Below are 26,434 nucleotides of genomic sequence, written 5' to 3'. Positions count from 1 at the left end.
GTCGTAATCAACACAATGAATTGCACACCAAACTTGAAGTATTACTCAATGCCTAGGTATCCATCAAGACGGCTCTTTGATTTCCTAGTAACCTATCTATCAAGCTCCTTCTTTGGTGGTTGATCAATGGAAGCAAGTATTAGAAGCAGGGTCAACGATGATGGCTACACTAGTGCTAGACGGTATATCTAGGTCCATGATCTCTCTAATCCCTCTCTGTCTCTCTCTCTATCTTTTTATGTTTCTCTCTCTCTCTTTCTCTCACTCTTTTTGTTTCATTATCTTCCTCTATCTCTCACTCTTCTTTTGTCTTATAATTTTCTAGCCCTATGGCCAAAGGGTCATAGGGTACTCTCTCTCTCTCTCTCTCTCTCTCTCTCTCTCTCTCTCTCTCTCTCTCTCTCTCTCTCTCTCTCTCTCTCTCTCTCTCTCTCTTGTTTCATTCTCTCTCTGTCTCTCTTCTTGAGTCTTACAATTTTCTAGCCCTATGGCCAAGGGGTCATATGGTATTCTCTTTCTATCTATCTCTATGTCTTTGCCTCTCTCTCCCCTTGTCTCTCTTTCTCTAAACCTAGGGTGCGAGTTCACACTACATTCTGTCCTCAAAATGGCGATTGAAAGAAGAGGTAGTGCTCATGGTGATTGTGGCCAGCTCTAGGGAACCTCTTCTTATCTTTCTTATTCATCATGGTAAATGTCCTAATAATTATCGTAGTTGATAGGAGAATAGGTAAAAAAATATGACAAAATTGTGGAAAATAAGGCCCCATTAGGAAAATTTTGGACCTCAAAAGGGCCCTTTAGATTAAGGGGTGATTATGAATGGGCCAATAGGAAGAGGATGGTGGTAACAATTGGGGCACTCCACAGAGTGGGGGGAAGTCTACTTTTCCAGCCTCATTATGTCTTTGTCCCTAGAGAGAAGGAAGGGGGATAGGGGGTGGGGTTAGGTAGGGGGAGTGGGGGGTTATTAAATGCATGCACTTTTAGCCCCACCAAAAAATCTTGTGCATAAAAAAACCCTAGTTTGTTTTTTAATGAAACTTTTTCAAAACTTCACTTTTTCCCTCTAAAACTCCCTCCCAACCTATACTATGGTCAAAAAAGCATTTCCTATCTCTAGTATCCCTCTCCCAAGCTCCCTTTGATTGCAAGTAAACTTTTTGTTAGTCCACATCCTCTCCTTCCCATTTTCTCTCTCTAAACCTCTCAAGCTCTCCATTGTTGCAGCAAGCAAGCTTTCTATACCTCTCCATTGCTAAGAATCATCATCTCCTCTGCACCCTAAGCCCTCCATTGCTTCTCCACACTCAAGCTCTCCAAGTTTCCAAGTGCACCATCCCTCCCAAGCTCTCTATTGCTTCTCCACTCTTAAGCTCTCTCAAGCTCTCCAAGCTTACAAGCTCTCTCAAGCTCTCCTAGCTTACAAGTGCACCATCCCTCCCAAGCTCTCCGTTGCTTCTCCACTCTCAAGCTCTCCATTAGTGCACCTAATTTGAGGCTCCCATGGTCTCCATTGATGCATACATCTCAACCTCTCCTTTGGTGCACCTCACCAAATCTCTCCATCAAAAATCTCTCCATTAGCTCTCTCTCAAGCTATCCATTGCTGCCACAACCTACACTTCACCAAACCTCTTAGAAGCTCGCATTAGCTTTCTTAAGCCATACTAGCTCCCCCCTTCCTTCATTCAAATGACTACCCCGTGCACACACCATCAACTACCAAAAGACGAGATTGAAGAACTTGTGTTTCATAACACACGGAACAATGGTGGAGAATGGGTAGCAATAGGGTTCGAGAGAGGCTCTTGGGTTTACATGCAACCCACAGCGATTGGCCCTTATCGTGTGTGGCAACGCAATGTATTAGACCAACATTGGAAAGGGAGGCTTCTTGGTTTCAAGGAGAAGAAATGTGCGGAGTGGTGGCGATTGTCCATTGGATTATCAGACATACATGTACGTAATAACATTTGACAGAGGGCATTCTCTACGAATTGTAGGTTTCTTGTTTCGTGTATCACATTGTTGCTCTTCAACTTCCATATAAATCATTGCATGATTACTTATTTTGGTGCTTTTGTAGTCATCTTCCCCTCAAGTCTTATTGAAGAGCAACCTCTCCAAAGTCTATCAGGTACATTCACATCGATTTATACGAGCATTGGGGAGGTGATGTTCCCTGGAATGCCTCCATCACAACTCAATCAAAGGAGGGTATTCTTTTATTCGCATACATATATTATTCCTAAGAAAGCAGGAGAGTATGGTAAACTTGAACCTCTCTCACCACTTGATCTTCATAGCTTAGAATGGCCCCAACTAGGTGCTTGGTCAGCGTTTGCCCTCAAGCATAAGACCAGTATAGATATTTGTTCATCAATGAAGTTTGGAATAATGTCCAGATCTCTGGGTTTGAGTTGGTGTTGCGCAATCCATGTCTTTGTGCACATTTTTCATGACCTTCCATTCAGCCAAACTACTACTATGCTTGTATACAAGGAGGTTGAATTTGAGCTTTTTGAGGCATTACTTGGTGAGAAATGTGCAATTGTGGAGGAAGGATTGCACAATGGGTACACTTATAGATGCAACATGGGGCAAAATATTAGCATAAGATACCTAAGATCTCGCACAACATTGTATATTTGCTTTCATTATGAGCATTGGATGCTTAAAAAGGGTAAATGGATTCCTCTACAGCTTAACGAGGGTGAGATATTACCTGTTTTTCTCCATGATTTGGATAAAGCATGCAGCCTTCGAATGGATGAATGCTTGGGGGATGCTTGTCATCAAGACTAAATTCCCCTTAGACAACACTGTTGACCTCCTGAGTGACATGCTCCTCCCCCTTGGTGATTCTGTACTAGAAACTGTCACCCTCATGAACCAGGAGGTCAAGAATGTAGAGCAAGACCTAGTGTCAGAAGAGGAATTCATGGCCATCCAAGCATTGCTCATTGCAGAGGACAATGCACCCCCTACCCGACTCCAAGCTAGAAAAAGACACCACACACAAAAGGTCTTCCATTAACCTCAATACGAACAAAGAGGAAGACGATTTGGATGAGGTAAACAAACGCCTTATGTCGCTCAGTACAGTTTGGTTTTTACTGCTAGTGCTAATATGTCTTGTACTTGGAGAACGTAATTGACATGGACGCATGGGCGAGCCACACGCAAGGCGTTCGGCCCACAAGCGGCCATCGTACACTATATCGAGAGGATGCCAAAGGAAGATATTGCCATCCTGCACATAGACTTCACACCCTTCGGCCGATTCTATGTATGGGCAGTGAAAGCCCTCTCAAAATTTTTGTGCCTCTTCCCTATAAGCCAAGGGGCTAACTATGTAATCCTAGTGAGGAAGGGTCTAGCTATAGGTACCTTTAGCACAGGATTCCGAGGTACAGTGCTTGCCCACATAGGGATACACCGAAGCTTAGGCAGTGATGATCTTGATGCCATGACAAAAACCCTTTTGCTTGTTAAGGTCCCTAAAGCCAAGCGGCATCGCACAAACTTTGTAAATAAACTTCTTGGAAATGACAGTCGAATGTAAACATGATTTTTAATGAAAACACATGTTTTGTTGCACAACTTCTATTCATTCCTCTCTATTTAGTTGAAATTAAAGTTATTGCTTTGATATGGACGATATGAGACTTGTGCACTGACAGACAAGTATGTGCTGGTGATGAATTCTTTTTTTGTCAACTACTAGGGGCTCCTGTGTGGTTGTAGGGGCCTTGGCCAGAGAGTCGCGTAGATCAGCCATCCAAAATCCTTGGAAAGCTGATTCATGGCCACACAGTAGCCCCTAACAGCTGACAAAAAAATAAATTCATCACCAGCACGCCAATCGGTGCGCAAGTCTCGTGTCATCTGCAAGAACTTTTGTAGATGAGAAAAAAGATCAAAACAAGAATTTTGAGCTAGAGCGCTCGTGTACAATTAGTTAATTACACAATCGAAAAGGAGCTAGAGCGCTCTGACATAGTCATAGACAAAAGTATTTCTCATTATAGAAGGAAGATTACATTTGAGGTTTCTAATTACGCTTGCCTCTAATGCGCCGTGCAAGGGCTAGGTCTTTATCTTGTATTGTAACTCTCTTTGCATGTATTGCACATAAATTAGTGTCCTCGAATAGGCTCACTAAATATGCTTTAGTTGCCTTTTGGATCGCCTCGAGTGCGACACCTTGCATGCGGAACTCTATCCGATAGCTTTGCAAAAATTCTTTGCATGTCCTTGCAAAGGGACCCTTGCGAATCAGAAGTTCTGTCGATTTCTGGTAGTGCTTGATCTCTGCAAAAACTTTGCTGTAGGGGCGTGTCTTTCTTTGTTGGACCCTACGAGGTGCTTGGACATTTTGCGGGGCAGGTTGAAGGGCTCTCTAGAAGAACTTTATTTTTCTTGCCTGCTTCCATTGTGTTGGATCTGGCCTCCCCTCTGACTATTGCTGCTACTACTGAAGTACGTCTTGTAGCTCCTGCCCTTCATTACTAGGCTGCTGCTCATCATCTTCATTGTTTTGTTCATCTTCAGGCTCTACCGGCATTTCTGTGGTTCGTAGAGCTCGAGGAGGTAGTACCTTGCCTCGAGGGCCCGATGCGCGGATGGGAGGGGTCTACATGTCCTCCCATGGTGCCCTGCCGCCTACACTAGGCTCCCCGTCTGAATGGGGTTACGGCTCCTCTGGGTCCGTGTCTGGCTCATCATCGATGTACCCTCCTATTAAGCACCGCCAGCCTCCCATCATCTTAATCTGGCCCATTGTCGTCGTAGATGTTGAGGGCGTGTTACCTATTGACTATGAGGCCGCTCGTCATCCTGGAGTTTGTAGTGTATGGCTGCCCCACGTTACGCTCTGTTCTTTGTGTGGTACTGATGTGGAGGCCCTATTGGTCTCATTAGGTCTCCATGGGCATTGAGTACCTTGGAGCGTGTTACAGTTTTGCACATTTGCACGTGCAGTTTGCTTAGTGCGTGCCATGTGAGGAGAAGTATCGTGGGTGGAATGTTATGAAGTTGTGAGAGAATGAGGTTTTAAATCGGAGGTGGTTGTTCACATTCGGCCACCCACTAATGTCCACCCTCCTCGGGGGGTTTCACGCGGTACACCAATTTTAATTCAAAAATGACATAAATTGAAAATTTCTTCAAAGATACAATATGGCCTTAGGAGTTCCTTGCCCATATTTTGCCTACACGCACCCTAGTTTGACGCTAAGTAGCATGGGTTGCAGGGCCATGTGTACTTCTCCATGCCTCAGAATGGTGATGGGCGGGCTCATCGTCCGGCTTGTCTCGCAATTTCAGAGTTTCGCACACGCTCCATGTCTCGCTTACGTCCAAATGTGCTTCGAAAGAACTAATTAAACATCTCTTGTAAGTAGTTTGGCCGTACTCTACCACCTCCATGATGCGTATTTTTGAAATAAACCCCCCTCGCCTTGTGTACTCCAAATGTCAAGCGACCCATATGTATTCATGAAGTAGGTCCCATGTGCAAATAAAATGTATTGCACCATCCCACCAAACAAAAGAAGTATTATTAGTGCGTGTCTATTTTTAGTCCTATATTCGATGTGTTAGAATGGCATACCATATAATGGGTTATGCTTGTTTCACCCCAAGCATTAGTGACTACTATTGTGAACTTGACTAGACGATCTTGAAACTCTGTACGCTGTTGTTCGGTTGTACTTGAATGAGACATTAGCTTAACCATTTTGTCAAAAGATGCCCACACTTGCTTTCTTCGATTATCGACCATTGGATTTGGATTGTTGTCGGTGGTGCACTTGCATAATTCCTTCCATAGCTCCCACATCTACTCTTCCGACTGCACCTCATCATCTTCTTTGTCCTCATGATGAGTTCTTGTCATCTTTGAGGGTGGCCTTTGAAGAAACCTTCTCGCTTTTGCACCAGTCATGGATACTTGTTGAGCAATCTCATGAGTGACGCTAGAGTTTTTGTTAGCCACAATGGAAACATTTCCACCATGACACCCGATTGAATTCAGAAGGGCCTCTACTTGGGTCAGTGCATCTGTTGATCTTTCATTGGGCTTCATGGTGAATGCATAATCAATATGAAGCTTCAACAAACAATCAAATATACGCATGAATGCATGTAATGTGCAGAAATAAACATTACTGAGTGGGAAGTCAATGATAGGATTCCAATCACGATCCAAGCATGCCCTGTCTAGCTCGTCAAGCATGGGGCAGCTCAACACAGACGTGTCCCATTGTCTTTCTGCATCCTCACCCCCACCGCCATCTTGAGCTTCCGGCTGTGTGGTGGTGCTTTATTCTAGTCTCTTCCCTTGTGAAGTGACATTTTGACCCTTTGTTGGTTTCTTGTATCCACGAGTATAGAATGGGCAAGGCAACAAAGAATTGGCACCTTGCTTGCATCCAAGCAAGCACTTAATTGTCTTCAAATCTCCACCCAAATGCCACTCCACTTCAAATGTTCCAAATCCTTGAACATCCAACTTCTCGCCTAACATCATTTGAGCACAATTTGTCTTTGGTATATATGGAATTCTATCAAACATCCAGTGGAGGACCTCGTGCATTTCTTTGGGAACTTTGAATGCACCTAGCCACCATATCTCCTTCTCCGATTGGACACTAAAAGAGGGTCTATCTGGAGCATTGAATCTTCTCACTTTGCACAGAATAAGGCATCATTCATGAGTGTTACGCTGATCCTCTCAGGCCTTTGACCCTTAACTATTTGAGACACACTCATCCAGCTTCAACACAAAAGCCAACTTCTCTCCTAGCACTACAAAACATATAGGTCATACATTATAAGAACACAAAGGTCATACATTGTAAAAATCTGTGCCCTCACCTACTTAGAGATCATTGCTTGTTGAAGATTTCTCAGGTCAACAAAAATATTATTGAACTTTGTATATTGATATCCATCTACCTTTGCAGATGCACTTGATCCATTCCTCGACCCCGAGCGCTTTTTAAAAATGCCAGGGATGCACATTGTGCATTCAACACGCAGATACTCCCCTAGGCGAGAAAAAACATCTTAACTGCTTACCTTTCAGGCAAGATGAATCCTATGTGGTACAAGAAAGAAGTATTGAGTGATGCCATGCTTGCGTAATGCATCTTTCAAGAGTTGATGGACCGCTTGGTATCCCTTTGTGCTAATGCCCGCATCGTCACATGCAATCAGGACATCAAGCTCGGACACTATGTTGGAAAATTTTTGCATTACCTTTTTAGTGATTGCATCCCTCATGCGCTTTGACTCTAATTTATGGAGGAAGGAGATGATGTCTATTGGCTTGAGGCATCTCAACATAAGATATGCACGATCAGTGCGGGTCTCACTAGCACACACCTCTTGAATAAAATTTCTGAGATTACATCAGCAACTTATTAGTGTTAACATGAAAATGTATGTTTTAATTGAAACTTGATGGGAAGAGTATGCTCACTTAGTTGCTAACACTCTCCTCTTGGAAGCACCACCACCGAGCGCAAGTGTCTCTATAGAACTAAAGGTCCGTTTACGCTCCCTTGCTCCCAGTGGAGTCTCTTTCATTCATTGAATGATATTCTTCAATTGTGCAATGGTACTCGACTTCTCTTGAACTTGTGTGAGGTGCCGACCCCAAATCGGGGAAGACTAACCTTTGACAGCCTAATAGACTTTTAGTACGTATGCGGTTGACGACCTCCCTCGTCCCGACTGGAATACCGAAGGGATTACGAGCAACCAATGTAGTCTATTATCTACCTCGCAGGGGAAACGCGGTCTCTTAAAGCCTTAATTGTTAATCAAGGTCTGCGACCTTAAGATTACAATAAATAAACCTTGCACTTGGTTCATAGAGTTAACACATTTTTCCCCATCAAGTGTGAGGCATGGCCGTTAACCTTTCCCCTAAAACAAGTTTTATTTGGGTTCTCATCCTTACGGTCTCTTACGGATCTAGAATTGTTGGAAAGCTATCCGACTTATTGGATCCACTTGACCATGAATCGAAGTCGTTGGGACTACCTCATTGAAGGGTCCAGTGTTTCCTAATTACTACCACACTGTTTTACATATACAAACAGGTTCCTTTACTTTATTTACGATACTTTTTTCGTTAAAATAGCCTTTCAAACGTTTCAAACAAGATAAGACATTGTTTATTGAAAACAGTCCCTACTTTGATTTAAATTCATTGTTCAATTACAATCATTTACTTTTATTTAACGACGTTGCCTCCATGAGCGTTTCTGCGTCCTAACATGGCCTATCGAGAGTCCAAGTTCATCCACAGCACAAGCCTTTCCCGGGCTTCCAGTGCCTTTCCATTGCACAACCCATCCGGGCTTCCAATGCCTTTCCATTGCGCGGCTTTCCGAGCTCCTGTGCTTCCAGTCGACTCGGCCTCAGGTGCTACGCTAATACACCGGAAGATCTAGAATCCGGCGGTACCAACGAGGATAGCTAACATCTTGTCCTAAGCAACTAAGGGATTTTTAATTGACTCATAGCCCCCGCTAAGTCCCCTTGCCCCTTGGAGATGCTCCTCGCTTGGCGGGCTTATTGGCACCACTCGTCTCTTGCCCAAGAAAAACGAGCAGCTCATCCCATCTCAAGCTACGATGCGCTAGCCTTCCAGAGTGGGGAAATGTTCCAATGGGGTGGAGGATACACCCATAGGACTTATTCACACGACCGAAGGCGTTAATTCCGCCCAGCTGGCGAGAATTCAATTTTACCCATTAGAACTTTTCTTATTTAAAAATTTTGCTTTTTTTGCCATACAAATTTGGGAAATTCAAACACTTCCATTTGGGAAGATCAAATATTCTTTTGAACTTAAAATACTTTAAAACACATGCGCGAGTTTCGTGGGACGATTGTCCGCATTTACGATCATGATTTCTCTTAATTAGTCCCTAGGCTAAGACTAAGGTTGCGTATGCAATGCCTTTCAATTATGACATTAATTTAATTCAAGAACTTTGTAATTGAAAGCTTTTCCACTCACCTCGTATACATTTGTAGTAGCGACGACATTGTGTATAGTGGCTGGTACCAACGCTTCGTGTTCGCGGCTGGTCCCGGTTTCATTGTGTACAGACTCGCGAGCGCGTTTTGGGGCCATTTTTCACTCACACACAATAATAAGCTCACGAGGAAAATAAACAAAAACTATCACAATTTTCGCATATATATTGAGGTTAACGTAGAGTGCGAATATCAATTTCCATTACAATTACCCTATTATTTTTGAAATTTAATCTAATTTCCAATTTTTGAAATAAAACTAGAATTTCCTAATTTTCTAGGTATTTTAATGCAGATTTTATTAATTTATGCATCTTCTTTAATTAAAAAGTTGTTTTTGACTCAAAAATTTGATTTAAAAATTCTAAAACTATCAAAAATTATAGAAAAAATTCTCTAAAATTTGAAAATTTAGAATTCTGTAAAAATTACCAGAATTATAAATTTCTATAATTTTCTTAATTTTATATAATTAAATTAGCTCATTTTTTAACTCTAATTAAGTGATTTTCTACCCTTAATTAATTCAAAATTATATTTTCATAATTTTCCCTCGATCCTTACACTAATCTTCACACATGGTACTCATATCACTTTTTAATTTTAACATTCTCTAATTTCCCCTTAATTCTTTCCATAATTAGGAAAAGTAATTAATTTTTAACAATTAGATATGAATAGATTTTTTAGCATTTCTTTATTGCATCATACTTATATGCTATCTAATTTCGCAAGAAAAATATCAATTCTTGCTAATTGTGCATAATTTCACTAATCGTGATTACACTCTCTAATTACAATTTGGCAAATTAAGCATAATTAGACACACACGCATGCATAGAATGCTTTTATATATACATTGAGTATATAAATGCTCATGCATGCTTTAATTAAAGAAATTGACTAGATACGTAAGAGGATTTTGATTAATGTAGAGAGAAGGAGAGTAATTGAGGTCTAATTGAGCTTAATTAAGAGAGTAAGAAATTAATCTAATGTTGAAATTCATTAATTTGCAGCAATTAAGAGGATATGCAACTTGAAAATTACAAGATTACCTTAGCGCTTATGGTCCTTGCTCCTTGTTGTCAACTTCTCTCTAAATCTAATGAGTGATTAGAAAATTAGGGTTTTCCCTAATGTGAAACCCTAATCTCACAAACTCTAACCCTAATTTCTCTAAAGCTTAACCCTAAATTTGCTCTCAAATTTTGCTCTTAAATTTTCTCTAAAAATGGCTAAGGATGGGGTCTTAATATAGGGGAGTGCAGGGCCTTAGTGAGAGGGTGTTAGGAGCAATTAACTGAGCCCATTCTCTCTCTAGAAGAGGCGCCTTCTTACATGCTCCTGACACTTGGCAATGGTTGCCTCATGCACCACACATGCCCATGTGCCCAAAACCATGGTTTTTGCCCTAAGCCTTTTCACCATTCAATTTTGCATTATTCCCAGCAATTCCTCATTAATTGAATTGAGTCTACTGTGCACATACTTTGTCAATTTTCTGATCCGTTTCGACCAACGAATACACACAGACATATAGCACAAGACTCCTTTGTGAATACGGTAATTACTCCTTCAAAAAATGTACAAAATTTAATATCCCAACCTGAGGTTGTGCTATTCCGAATCTTTTTCTTACGAGAACTTTAAAGAGAATTGAGTTTTTAAAAGTGTGCAAATTCGGCTTTCTTTTCATACATTTTTTGAAGGAGTAATTACCGTATTTACAAAGGAGTCTTGTGCTATATGTGTGTGCGTACTCATTGGTCGAAAAGGATCGAAAAATGGACAAATTATGTGCACATTAGACTCAATTCAATTAATGAGAAATTGCCAGGAAAAATGCAAAATTGAATGGTGAAAAGGCTTAGGGCAAAAACCATGGTTTTGGGCACGCGGTTTGGGCATGTGTGGTGCATGAGGCAACCATTGCCAAGTTTTAGGAGCATGTGAGAAGGTGCTTCTTCTAGAGAGAGAATGGGCTCAGTTAACTACTCCTAACACCCTCTCACTAAGGCCCTGCACTCCCCTATATAAAGACCCCATCCTTAGCCATTTTTGGAGAAAAAATTGAGAGCAAATTTAGGGTTAAGCTTTAGAGAAATTAGGGTTAGGGTTTGTGAGATTAGGGTTTCACATTAGGGAAAACCCTAATTTCCTAATCACTCATTAGATTTAGAGAGAAGTTGACAACGAAGGAGCAAGGATCATAACCGCTAAGGTAATCTTGCAATTTTCAAGTTGCATATCCTCTTAATTGCTGCAAATGAATGAATTTCAGCATTAGATTAGTTTCTTATTCTCTTAATTAAGCTCAATTAGAGCTCAATTACTCTCCTTCTCTCTACATTAATCAAAATCCTCTTACGTATCTAGTCAATTTCTTTAATTAAAGCATGCATAAGAATTTATACACTCAATGTAATATATAAAAGCATTCTATGCGTGTGTGTGTCTAATTATGCTTAATTTGCCAAATTGTAATTAGCGAGTGCTAATCACGATTAGTGAAATTATGCAGAATTAGCAAGAGTTGATATTTTTCTTGCGAAATTAGATAGCATATAAGTATGATGCAATAAAGAAATGCTCAAAAATCTATTAATATCGAATTATTGAAAATTAATTACTTTTCATAACTATGAAAAGAAATTAGAGGAAATTAGAGAATCTTAAAATTAAAAAGTGCTATGAGTACCATGTGTGAAGATTAGTGTAAGGATCGAGGGAAAATTATGAAAATCTAATTTTGAATTAACTAAGGGTAGAAAATCACTTAATTAGAGTTAAAAATTAAGATAATTTAATTAATTGAAATTAAGAAAATTAAGATTCTAGAAATTTTTGTAGAATTCGGAATTTTCAGAATTTAGAGAATTTTTCATATAATTTTTGCTAATTTCAAGAATTTTAATCAAATTTTTGAGTTAAAAATGACTTTTTAATTAAAGAAAAAAGAAAAATTAATAAAATCTGCATTTAAATACCTAGAAATTTTGGAAATTTTAGTTTTATTCCAAAAATTGAAAATTAGATTAAATTTCAAAAATAATAAGGTAATTGTAACGTAAATTCATATTCGCACTCTACGTTAACCTCAATCTATATGCGAAAATTGTGTCAAATTTTTTTTAAATTTCCTCGTGAGCTTATTATTGTGTGTGAGTGTAAAATGGCCCAAAAACGCGCTCGCGAGTCCGTACACAACGAAGCTAAGACTAGCTGCGAACACGAAGCGTTGGGAGCAGCCACTACACACAGTGTTGTCGCCACTACGAATGTACACGAGGTGAGTGGAAAAGCTTTCAATTACGAAGTTCTTGAATTAAATTAAAGTCATAATTTAAAGGCATTGCATACGCGACCTTAGTCTTAGCCTAGGGACTAATTAAGAGAAACCTTGACTATAAATGCGGACAATCGTCCCACGAAACTCGCGCATGTGTTTTAAAGTAATTTAAGTTCAAAAGAGTGTTTGATCTTCCCAAATGGAAGTGTTTGAATTTCCCAAATTTGTTTGGAAAAAAGAAATTTTTTAAATAAGGAATTGACGGCTTCGGCCAGCTGGGCAGAATTGACGGCTTCGGCCATGTGAATAAGTTCTATGGGCGTAACCTCCACCCCATTGGGACGTTTCCCCACTCTGGAAGGCTAGTGCATCGTAGTTTGAGATGGGATGATCTGCTCGTTTTTCTTGGGCAAGAGACGAGTGACTAAATGAATATGGTTGTTTGTGCTATTACATAAGAGGTATGTTTTGTATTATGTTATTACATGAGAGGCATGTTTTGTATTATAATGTTTTGAGAGAGATAGAGATAGAGGGAGTACACCCTATGATCCCGATCATATATGCCTATTAAAGATGCCTCTGGGGCATAGAAAATATATCTATGTAGGCCTAGAAAGAGACCCCTATGGCCAAAGGACCATAGGGGCATGAATGAGTGTATATCAAGCTCAAAAAGTCCCCTTTCAAAAAATTGGGCCATTATGAGCCTATGTGATTCGATGGTTATGAGCCTAGAAAGGACACCTATAGATATATAATAAGTGTTTCCTATTGATCCCTATAGCCATCTGGATTACTTGTGTAGACCTATGGATGAGTGGTCATACCATAAAGTTTCCTTTTAATAGAAGTGCTCTTTCAAGGCCTATGACTAGTTGGCCATATGCCCATATGTGGGGAAGAGATCTCTTATTAAGCCATATAGCCATGAGTCCCTAGGACTTTGAATGAGTGAATACCATTAGGTTTAAAGTCTTGATAGAGGTGTCCTTTCTAGGACTATGACTAGGTGGTCATATGCTTAGAAAGAGGTCTGATATTGAGCCCTATGCTCTTCGGCCATAGGACTATAGAGCTCTTGTATCACTTAAGCTCCAATTCCTTAACCCTGTTGCACTTTAGATGTTATTGTTTTTCTTGGTAGATGAACTACCTATTTGTTTACATGAATTAATCTTTAGGAGTAGTTAAATGCTTATAACTTGTTATTGTCATTAGATGGAGCAATAAACACATTAAAGAAGGGCAATATTGAAGGAAGAGCGTGCTTGGTTTCTGCAACACTACTCTCGTGAGCTTTGCAAAAGTGTAGCTTTGGCATTGGCAAAGGATCTTAAGGATCGCTCTAAGATAGACATACCTTAGCCAGAGACTACATATGATTTGTTTCCCACTTCAAAAAAGGCTTTTATTCTACCACAAGCTCTAATAAGAAATGCCATGCGCTTTTGCTTGTTCCAATTCCGATGTGAAATGCTCCTATGGGTTCACCAATCTCTCTCTCTCTCTCTCTCTCTCTCTCTCTCTCTCTCTCTCTCTCTCTCTCTCTCTCTCTCTAACTAGGCCCATGGTCCCATAGGTTGCATGCAGGTAAGAGCTTTGCATGATTCTTGTATCTCGACAACCTAGCCACATGAGAGAAAAAAGAGGCAGTAAAGAAAGGAGGGAAGCACACTAGTTGCAGAAGGAAAGGAAGGCTACATGCTGATTCATTGATGCTGCTTGCTGCCGTCTGCCTAGCCTATAGTGAGAGACTTATACGATAGGTAGCAAGCAAAGCCTCGAGGATCCATGTACACTTAATCCTAGGTGGTAGAGTCATTATCAAGAGCCTATCCCTCCATGTTCCTTGTCCTCTCTCTCTCTCTCTCTCTCTCTCTCTCTCTCTCTCTCTCTTTTGGAATGTCCAAAAGATATTCTTGGATGATATCATTCATTTGGATGGTAATTTAAAATTGGTTTTAGCTAAGGAGAAGTTAGGTCTTGTGCATTTTTTTCATGTGACACACCCAAAAAATGTGAGAGTTTCTCTGGATGCAATGCATCATAGAATGAGTGCCTTGGTTGAGATCATACCAAGTGTAAGACTATGGTCTTGCCATCCATGCTAGTGATATGTGTGAGATTTGTTATTGAATAACATTATGTTTTATTCTTTGACAAAGAGAGAGTGATAGAGTAAGAGAGGACACCCTAATACTATTTGGCAATAAGAGCCCTTTGACCCTTATGGCCACTCGGCCATAAGCATGGGAAAGAGACCCCTGTTCTCATTAGGTTAGTGGGCTATGATTGAATGTACACTCAAATATTTCTATAATGTTTTGACCATAGTGTTAAAACGATATGATTGAGTCGTATGGCCCTTTGGCCATAGGTATAGAAATGCATTTGTTGTAGATCCCTATGGCCCTTTGGCCACAAGGCTATGATTGAGTGTATACTATAATGTATCTATGGTGATTTAGCTGGAAGGCTAAATGGAAGTGATTGAGTCCTATGGCCCTTTCGCCAACAATAGGGCTAGGAAAGCTTTCTTCTATAGCCATGTGGTCTTTAAGATGTGATTGTGTGTGTACTCTAATAGTTTGATGGTGATGTTTGAGTCCTATGGCCTAAGGACCATAGAGGTATGGACCTCATTTCACTCAAACAGGTTCCACATTCATGACTATATAGATTTATGTTGAAAACCTACAACTAAGTTATCATTTTCCTAAAAAAGAGACTTGTATAGTAAGTGTCATGGCCCTTTTAATAGTTGTATGTCCCTTTGGATGGCTAGAAAAGAGATATCTATAGCCATAATAAGTATTTCTTGTTGAGCCCTATGGCTCTTTGGCCATAGGGTTATGAATGAATATACACTCAAATAGATCTAATGCCTTTTGGCCACCATAATGCTAAAGGACTATGAATGAGTCATATGGCCCATTGGCCATAGACTATGGGACTAACACCCTCTTAGATAGTTTTGGAAAATCCTGCAAGTTTGGTACCAATTTGGAGGTCTCCATGACCCATTTCCCCACTTAACTTGGGAAAATCCCATACATTCAAGGAGTGCTTATTTTGAATAACTTGGATTGCAATTGTTGAGAAAAATAACAGGAGTGTGTTTTGAATAACTTCGATTGCAATTATTGTGTATTTTTTTTATTGTAGTATTGAAATATGAAACAATAATATTTAGTTGTTGTAGGCAAAGACATAACTTCTCATGATATTAGTGGTGTTAAGAAACACCATTTTTGTGTTTGTAAGAGCATTGATGTAGATGAGGCATACGATATCATTCTTCAATTGAATTGTTGATGAAGTCCTTCCATCCACATTTGTTTAATCATACCTGCATAATGTTATAAAAGCAATATCCAAGATCAGCAAGGAACAACACTCCAATTTAACAATAAAGATAATGCTAGATGGATAGCATGAACAATTAAAATAGAAACCCTATGACCACATTGTCATAGGCCTTACCATACACTATACTTTATTACATAAGTAAAATTGTATGAAAAAAATGGTAATTGATATTATGCTTAAAAATCAAGCATGGGCTGGATATAGTGATTGATTTTAGCATAGGAAGAACACAAGTAATCTAGTATTCAATTGTTACAAGCAAGCTTGCTTGAGTTTTTTCTACTACACTGGATGGGATTTTAATTATTTCTGGAATCTTTTTGCCCCTTGGAATCCACGACCAAACCACATCATCAACAAGCTCCCATCACTTTGGGTCTTGCAAGTTGAAACACCAGCTCTTTTCCCACATATAGTTCGGCTAATGTTGGGTTCTTTTTCCCTGCGTTTTGGTGCCCAATATTGAACTAAGATATTCTTATACTTAGGAGATGATATGTCTAGCTGGACATCTGATTCTGCAACTCCTAGCCATATTGGGTACTCAGGCTCCCCTGGCCTCACAAGAATAAAGTCACCTTTATGCACATCAATGTGTGGTTTGAAAGCATCATTAGGCCTTCCATTTAAAGGACCACAATAGTGTTCATTCCACTCCTCATATCCTTGGAACTCATCTATCTCCTCTTCTACTTCTTGCATACGATGGGTTCCTACAGTTTTCGGCCAAAAATTTGTGTATTTACCAATACACTTGTTGGTTGGCTTCTGTAGCTTGTCAACCATATCCTTCCAATAAGAAATGACTGCTAAATGTACTGTGGGCTCGCTACTTCCTTTCCTTTCTTTTGAGACCATTTTTGCCAAAAATGTAGGTAGCTTTTGATTCCTTCAACAACTGCCGCATTGTCCCTCACATAATCAGTAATAGGTAACACATCAGGGCATCCTAATGGTAGCATTGGTTTCCCTTCATTGTCTCTCTTCCACAACTCAATTCCCCCTTCCCTAGGCAGCCGTTCAGGTGACTTAGTGGGATCTCACCTTGCATAAAAAATCAAAATTGCAAGGGTTTGGAGTGTGCCACTAGATTTTCCACCACTAGATTTTCCCCCCATCACATATGTATCCATCAACAAAGGCTTTGAAGTCCGGTACTTTTGTCAGCAAAAAAGGTGTCGGTGATGAGCTTTCACATTGCCTGAATGTATCCATAAGATGTGGAAATGTGAATGTCATACTAGTATGCAACTTCTCTGAGAATCTGCTAAACAATGCATCTATGTCCTCATGTGTATTCCCCACCATAAAAAAACCCAACATCACTGTTTTGAAAACCCTTTTGGCCACTAGCAAGGACAAGTAAGCAAACAAATAAAGGTTCTTATTTTCTGCTGCTGCACAATTATCTAATTGCAGCAAAATATTTTCTGGTAATGTACAAAACACAAGTTTGGTTATTGAATTTGAAGTTTGTTGAGTAGACTCTATTTGTAGGTTTTGAGAACATTGAGTACCTTGAGTATCATCATTGAGGCTATAAGAATTGGGATACATACTTGAAGTTTCTTCATCACCACTTGTAGTTATAAGAGATCTTTCATTAGTCGAATTGATGAAGTCACCCATGCCTCTTGTTTTGTAATGGCGATCCAGAGCCTTTCTTGAGTTCAATGATTTGAATAATGTGGCATCGCAGGTTGGCATACCATCATTGCATAAGTCTCCAAGGCCATGTGCTTCAATTCTTTCTAGATTCTATAAACACAATGCTAATGATCCGATTGTGGCATTGGGAGGGCCACATACCATTTAATGAGAAATGACCATACATTCCATGCCCATGTCCATGTGTTATCATACCTGTCATCAAGGAGACCTGTAATTGATATGCACTATCAAAATCCTTAGATTTCACATGCAATCTAGGTATCGATGTCTTCATTTGGTCCATCTTATCATGAATAATACATAAATATTTGTCGCACTGCATCTCTAAAAACTTGCGCCATGTGTAGTAGACATTTCTACAGCTTTGTTGTTGCTTCATATGTACTCTCAAATCTTCTTTGAGATGCATGGTAATGTCCTCATCCTTTGTTGATTCCAATTGAGCCTTAATTCTACTACATATACTGCACTTGGAGAACTCACTTGTTTTTGACAAAGTGACATGCTTATACTCTATATTCCAAATCCTGTTGAATGTGGTGCTAGACATAGGCTTATAATTTAAATTGTCAAGAGTTTTGTTGACATCTTGCAAAATATCAACTTGCTTGTATGTGTTTGGTGCCACAAGCAAGGTCTCCCTTGTGCCATCTTCCATTGTCCTACACTTATGGGGCATTCTCTTTGAGCTAGTGTCTATAGAACTCTGTATGAGTGCCCTCCCCATTTTTTTGTGATCTCTCCCTTTTCGTATCAACCCCTCATTCCCATGCACCACACGATGCACACCATTCTCATGATGTTCCCTGTACCTATAGAATGATATTTTTAAAATGCTGTGCATTTTGTACCACGCTCTGCAACACACCTCCTCACCATTCAAAGAAAATACATAACCTTTCTTCCCACATGGGAAATCACGATAAGCAACCTGCAGGGTGTCATACACGTAGTTTGTTCTCTTTTGTAAGATTTAACTCCAGAACTCTTTGTGCAAAGCCTAGACATTATCACGTTTTGCACATTGACAACAACTATTTACACAACAATCAATGGTTGATAGTAACTACACTGATTCTACTGATATTTTTTTGCTTTTTTTGGATGTCAGTAAAGATGTCCTTGGCTATCTATTTACAAAGCAATACTTTCGTTTCCTTGATAGTGGCTTTGCAAAGATGGCATCCCCATTGTGCATGTCATATGTATCATTTTCTTTAGATAAGGTCTCATACTGTAGCAAAGCTCACCCATCAAGCATAGTGATTTGTTCGATAGGCCAAATGAAAAGCCTAACACTGCAAACATCTTCTATGGGGGTACTTGACTCACCATCAAATGTTCCATCCACTCCCACTCCTACATTATTGCCACCCAACAACTCGAAGTTAACTGAATCATAGGGATATACGTACATAATGACTCCCTTCCCAACCTTTTTTGTTCTTTCCTTGATCCCATAAGTGACATGGTTTGTCCTTCCAAGCATCACGATAGCTAAGTCCATTAAATTGTGTTAAAGATATTCCATCCTTAGCATCTCTAGCTGGTATATGAGTACCATCCTGCTAAATCACACGTTCACTCTCTTTTGCCTGCATATGAGTACCATCCTGTTGCATCACACATCCACCCTCTTTTGCCTACATATGAGTCCCATTCTGCTGTATCACATATACACCCTGCAATGACTCAACACTCCATCTGACAGTGCCCTGAGTTGCATCCAAAACCCTCAATGCATCCATAGTGGGAAAGAGAAGAATCGCATCCTTATCGACACATATCTCAACCACAAGTGATACATTTCCTTCCCCAATAACTGTACTAGAGCAATAGGTAGTCGGGTGTGTTTCCCACACTCTACCAATAAATCGAGCATCAATATACATTCCAACTTTATCACCACAATTGAATCCCATCCCTGCACACAATTGATTTAAATGTGATTAGCAGGCGAATCGTTTTGATTAGATGTAGGCCATATGACCACAAAGATATAGGAATGTATAGGAGACCCACTAGCAACCCCTATGGCCCTTAGGCCACAAGGTCAAGATATAGGGATTCTTCACATTTTAATATAGGGATTCTTCACATTAAAATGTGAAGAGAAAACCCAATGTTTGACATTAGGAAAAGTTTGGACCTCAAAAGGGCCCTATGGCTTGAGGGCAAATTTTGCATGGACCAATAGGATTTGGCTGGTGGTAACAAATTGGGCCCACTTGGGTAATTCTAAGATCTTTGAATGGCCATAACTTAGGCATTTCAAATCCAAATTGAGCGCTTTAGTGTGCATCAGGATCGCTTCAAGAAGCTCTTTCCATAGATATGTTACATGATATGATTTTGGTGCTTTTATCACTGAGTGCCATGTGGCAATCTGTGCCCCTTTACTCTCATTAGTCTCCCCTTACAAGGCCCTTTTGAGGTCCAAAGTTTTCCTAATAAGTGGCCCCACTAGCAACCCCTATGGCCATAGGGTCAAGAGATAGGGGGTCCTCACTAATAAGTTGCATATATCTTGAATCGAAACACATATCACCATGGAGACATAGGAATGTATAGGAGACCCAATAGCAACCCCTATGGCCATAGGGTCAAGATATAGGGATTCTTCACGTTAAAATGTGAAGAGAAAACCCAAAGTTTGAGTGAACACTAGCACAACCCCTATGGCCATAGGGTCAAGACATAGGGAGTCTCCACTAACACGTTGCATATATCTTGAATCATTTGTAGGAGAAGAGGAAACCCATATGACCATAGAGACATAAGAATGTATAGGAGACTCACTAGCAACCCCTATGGCCTAAGGGGCCATAGGGTCAAGATATAGGGATTCTTCACGTTAAAATGTGAAGAGAAAACCCAATGTTTGAGTGACCACTAGCAACCTCTATGGCCCTTAGGCCATAGGGTCAAGATATAGGGAGTCTTCACTAACAAGTTGCATATATCTTGAATCATTTATACGAGAAGAGGAAACCCATATGACCACGGAGACAGAGGAATGTATAGGAGACACACTAGCAACCCCTAGGGCCTTAAGGCCATAGGGTCAAGATATAGGGATTCTTCAGTCTTTTCTAGGAGAAGAGGAAAGCCATATGACCACCACGGAGACATAGGAATGTATGGGAGACCCACTAGCAACCCCTATGGGTCAAGATATAGGGATTCTTCACGTTAAAATGTGAAGAGAAAACCCAATGTTTGAGTGACCACTAGCAACCCCTATGGCCTAGGGTCAAGAGATAGGGAGTCTTCACTAACAAGTTGCATATATCTTGAATCATTTGTAGGACAAGAGGAAACCCATATCACACAGAGACATAGGAATGTATAGGAGACCCAATAGCAACCCCTATGGCGTCGAGATATAGGGATTCTTCACATTAGAATGTGGAGAAAACCCAAATTTTGAGTGACCACTAGCAACCCTTATGGCCCTTAGGCCATAGGGTCAAGACATAGGGAGTCTTCACCAACACGTTGCATATATCTTGAATCATTTGTAGGAGGAGAGGAAACCCATATGACCACAGAGACATAGGATTATATAGGAGACCCACTAGCAACCCCTATGGCTCTTAGCCCATAGGATCAAGATACAGGGATTCTTCACGTTAAAATGTGAAGAGAAAACCCAATGTTTGAGTCGCCACTAGCAACCCCTATGGCCGGCCTAAGGGCCATAGGGTCAAGATATTGGGAGTCTTCACTAACAAGTTGCATATATCTTGAATCATTTCTAAGATAAGAGGAAACCCATATGACCACGAAGACATAGGAATGTATAGGAGACCCACTAGCAACCCTTATGGCCTTTAGGCCAGAGGGTCAAGCTATAGGGATGTAGGAGAAGAGGAAAGCCATATGACCACCAGGGAGACATAGGAATTTATGGGAGACCCACTAGTAATTGTGCAGGCGGTAATAAGTGAGGCAATAAACGCGGTAATGGATAATCGCTAATAAACGTAGTAATTAGCACGGTAAAAAGCGTGGTAATATTTTTTGCATTTCAACAAAATAATATGGATGACCATTTGGATGGGTCCATGTAGGACCCATCCAAATGGTCACCCACATGTTTTGTAATTATTAAATATTAACTTACGGCTTGAAGATTCCGACCCACCGTGTTGAACTCGTCTTGATTTACATACCCATTCTAAAGAGCGAATAGCCGTGTTTTGTACTCTGTGTGACCCTCTCAATTCTTTACAAGCCCAAGGAGAGGGCCACTGAGTTGAAGGAAATGGAGACGCTTGATGTGAAGCCCAAGGAGAGGGTTGGTACGAATGAAATGGGGACTCTCAATGACTCCAGCCTCTCAAGAGAAGAAGACCTATCTCAACCCCACCCCTCACCTCTTGCCAAAATTTTGATAGAGTCTCCTTTGTACGAAGAGTGAAAAACCCATTTTTTGACCACCCTAATCGAGGGCTCCCACAAGGGATTTAAGGTGAGCATTTTTAATTGAAAAGAAAGAGAATGAATGCTTTACCAAAAATGACAAAGCCAGATCTTGGGCTCCATCCAAGAATGATAGGAAGAGGGGGAAGGGAATTCTAGACCCCATCCTTCCTATCTTCCTTGGATGAATCCACTTGTTACTCTTCGGGGGGAGAGGCCAAATGCACTACGCATAGAGCCCAAATCCACTACATTTGTTACATGCGCATAGAGCCCATTAGCCCAAATGTGCATGTGTAGCGCATATGGGCTACGCATAGAGCCCAAATGCGCTACATATGCACATTTGGGCTACATATGCGCATTCTGTAGCCCATATGCGCTACACATGCACATTTGGGCTACACATAGAGCCCAAATGCGCTAATGCGCTACATGAGCGCATTTGGGCTATGCATAGAGCCCAAATGCGCAACACATGTGCATTTGAACTCTATGCATAGCCCAAATGTGCTCACAAGCGCATTTGGGCTACGCATAGAGCCCAAATACACTACATATACACATTTGGACTACATATGCGCATTGTGTAGCCCATATGCCCTACACATGCGCATTTGGGCTCTATGCATAGCCCTAATGCGCATGTGTAGTGCATATGGGCTACGCATAGAGCCCAAATGCGCTACACATGCGCATATGGGCTATGCATAGAGCCCAAATGCGCTACATATGCGCATTTGGGCTATACATAGGTATTGGGTAGCCCATATGTGCTACACATGCGCATTTGGGCTCTATGCGTAGCCCATATGCGCATGTGTAGCACATTTGGGCTCTATGCATAGCCCAAATGCACACATGCGCATTTGGGCTATGCATAGAGTGTATAAACCCTCTATATCACGTGCGTTCATGGACTATTTTAAAAACCTCTTATCTGTCAAATCTTTAGGAATATGTCACACACTTTTTCTATTCAATCTATGAATACCCCCTTTAAATGGCACCCTTCTATATGTAAAAAATGTGTAAAAAAGGGATTTAAAACATCCCTTCTTTTGAACCCACATGATACACTTACATATTTATGAGTAACCCCCCTGAGTGATGAATTAACTCATCTCATCACGAATGAGACCTATTTCTCTTTGGTATTCTTCTTGTGTGATCACACCTATCTCTATAAAATGAATCCAGGTATCTAGTTCAGAATGGTTTATTCGGTAATGAACCTCTATCCTTTTTGGTTGATGACCTACAATTGCCTCTTGCATTGGTTTTCTAGATTGGAAAAGAGTTGTGACGTGTGTCGCAAACACAATCAAAGTCCACTTGCTTCTAGTATGTCCAATTCAAGAAGTAGTTTTTGTAAGTAGAATCAAGAGGCTGCCTAAGTTAGCTATTTAAAGGAGGCATTGTTCATTGAGAATTGGCCCCCAAGTTTATTACAAGACCTCATAGTAGAGGCTCTGATTATCACCCTCAATATCATCATCTATCTCAGGAGCATGACCAAAGAATGATAGACGGCTTCCCCCTGAGCTACTACATTGAGGACAAGATTTGGAACCAGAGTCGGAGGAGGCACGAGAACCTAAGTTATGTGGATTCCTTGAACTACGATGAGAGATATCCTGTGAACTCCATACGAGTGACCAACGTTATCCTTCAAGCAATGGAGATGGTATATTACTAGGAATAGGAGATTGGAAATTACTAGGAGCTGCTCTAGGAAAAGGAGATTGCAAATTACTAGGAGGCACATTAGGAAGAGGAGATTGCAAATTACTAGGACATGCATATTAAAGAGATCTCCTCTCGCATTTGATAAGCACACAAAAGATCTCCGTCATCTTAGATGGGTGTGTGACAGGTGGATTGTAGATCCTAAAAATAAGAAATACATTGCGTAAAAAAATGGTAAAATGTATAAACTCAAAAGGAGATAAACATTATGTTCACAGTGTGCATGTATGAGGACACTTACATTTCATAGCTTGATGTTAAAGAGATTGCAAATTACTAGGAGATGCATATTAAAGAGATCTCCTCTCGCATTTGATAAGCACACAAAAGATCTCCGTCATCTTAGATGGGTGTGTGACAGGTGGATTGTAGATCCTAAAAATAAGAAATACATTGCGTTAAAAAATGGTAAAATGTATAAACTCAAAAGGACATAAAAATTATGTTCACAGTGTGCATGTATGACGACACTTACATTTCATAGCTTAATGAAGCTAAATTGGCCTCCAAGGTACCATTTAGAATTATAGTCTTCCTCATCCACCTGAAAAAAGTATTGGGAAGATGTATCAAAAGCAATCATTGCCTGGGATCTTCCATGAGTTCATTTCCACTTATGCAGTACAAATACGCTGACACATGAGTAAATATGCACTATATAAACATATTTGGGAAATTTGGAGGGAAAAATCATATATGTGAAGGCCATATATGCTCATGTAGCACATATAGTGTGTTTTCAGCTCTTGTGCACTCTCCAAACACACGATTTATACGCTACATCAATGCATATAGCCTTCGTATAAAAGCCATATGTGCTCATGGTGGCACATCTTGCCATGGTTGTAGCTATGTGTGTGGTCCTATGTGCATTTGGCCATGTGTGTGGCCGTGATCATATGTAAAAAGAAAAATCACAGAGCTTCCTTGAGGTGTCAAAAATTGTAGCTGAAGGGAAACTCTATGATTTTTTTGGCCCTTCTTACATATTACATAAAGGACCTTGATCAAAAGGAGAGTATAATGCATTGCAAGATGAACCTTAATAAAAAAATTGAGACACACAAGTACTCTTTAAGATTAATAAAGGGTTTTGACATTACAAGATTTCCCATAGCATGGGATTAGATTTATGCATATGGTAACAAACGATTACATATGAATAGCTAAGTCCTAGATGTCATCATCGTCATCCTCCTCCTCATTATCACCATCATTGTGCCTCATCTCCTTATGACTACAAAAGCACATAAAGTGTGTATAGTTGTTTGACAAACCAAACCAAACCAAAGAAAATGTATGCTACTAGCGTTCTTAATCTCGGGGGGTTCACTATATGTAAGCCCTTTATATCACATGCGTTTAGGGACTATTTTAAAAACCCCTTATCCGTGAATTCTTTAGGAATAGGTCACACCCTTTTTATATTCAATATATGAATACCCCTTTAGATGGCACCCTTCTATATGTAAAAGAAGTGTAAAAAAGGAAATTAAACCATCCCTTCTTTTAAACCCACATGATATACTTACATATTTATGAGTAACCCCCCCCCCCCCCCCCCACAAATGAGACCTTGGTATTATTCTTGTGTGATCACACCTATCTTTATAAAATGAATCTAGGTATCTAGTTTATAATGGTTTCGTCGATAATGCACCTCTATCATTTTTGGCTAATAGCCTACAATTTCCTCCTATATTGGTTTCCTAGATTGGGAAAATAGTTGTGAAGTGTGTCATAAAAACAATCAAAGTCCACTTGCTTTTGGTCTATCCAATTCAAGAAGTATTTCTTGTAAGTAGAATCAAGAGGCTGCTTAAGTTAGCTATGTAAAGGAGGCATTGAGAACTGAGAATTGGCCCCCCATTTTATTGCAAGACCTCATAGTAGAGGCCGTGATTATCAGCCTCAATATCATCATCTATCTCATGAGCATGGCCAAAGAATGGTAGACAACTTCCCCCCTGAGCTACTACATTGAGGAGAAGATCTAGAACTAGAGTCGAAGGAGGCACGAGAACCTGAATTACCTGGATTCCTTGAACTACAATAAGAGATATCTTCTAAAGTGCATATGGGTGACCAACATTATCCTTCAAGAAATGGAGACGGTATATTACTAGGAATAGGATATTGGGAATTACTAGGAGCTACACTAGGAAAAATAGATTACAAATTACTAGGAGGTACACTAGGAAGAGGAGATTGCAAGTTACTAGGAGGTGCACATTAAAGAGGTGTTGGCTATGTAAATCCTGTAGTTATAGGAGGGAATGACTAAATTTTTGGAGATAGAAATGATAAACTTTCCCCATACCCTCCTAGTGAGGCTAGATGCTGTGGACTATAGCATGCACTAAGGACTTGTGAGAATCAAAACATCTCCTCTCACATTTGATAAACATACAGAAGATCGAGGTTATCTTTGATGGGTGTGATAGGTGGATTGCAGATCCTAAAAATAAGAGATACATTGTGTAAAAATAGGGTAAATTATATATACTCAAAAGGAGAAAAACATTATGTTCATAGTGTGCATGTATGAGGACACTTACGTTTAATAGCTTAGTGAAGCTAAATTGGCCTCCAAGGTGCCATTTAGAATGACAGTCCTCATCAGTCATCTGAAACAAGTATTAAGAAGATGCATCAAAAGCACTCGCTGCATGGGCTCTTCCATGAATGCATTTCCACTTATGTAGCACAAATATGCTAACACATGAGTAAATGTGCACTATATAAACATAAAGTTGGGAAATTTGGAGAGCAAATTCATATATGCGAAGGCCATATATGCTCGTGTAGCACATATGGTGTGTTTAGAGCTCTTGTGCACTCTCCAGACACACCATATATGCTACA

At 40.1% G+C, this 26,434-nt stretch overlaps 1 pseudogene; it reads right to left on the bottom strand.

Annotated features, from left to right (window-relative positions):
* Positions 1-6,328: 6,328 nt before the first annotated feature.
* LOC148023330 (uncharacterized) lies at positions 6,329-16,582 on the bottom strand (annotated as a pseudogene).
* Between the last annotated feature and the right edge of the window lie 9,852 nt (positions 16,583-26,434).

The sequence above is a fragment of the Lygodium microphyllum genome, chromosome 16 (assembly GCF_053477565.2).
Source record: "Lygodium microphyllum isolate KBCC chromosome 16, Lygodium_microphyllum_v1.1.10, whole genome shotgun sequence".
Taxonomy (NCBI): domain Eukaryota; kingdom Viridiplantae; phylum Streptophyta; class Polypodiopsida; order Schizaeales; family Lygodiaceae; genus Lygodium; species Lygodium microphyllum.
The sequence above is the reverse complement of the archived record's forward strand: the minus strand, read 5'-3'. Positions and strand labels throughout refer to the sequence as shown.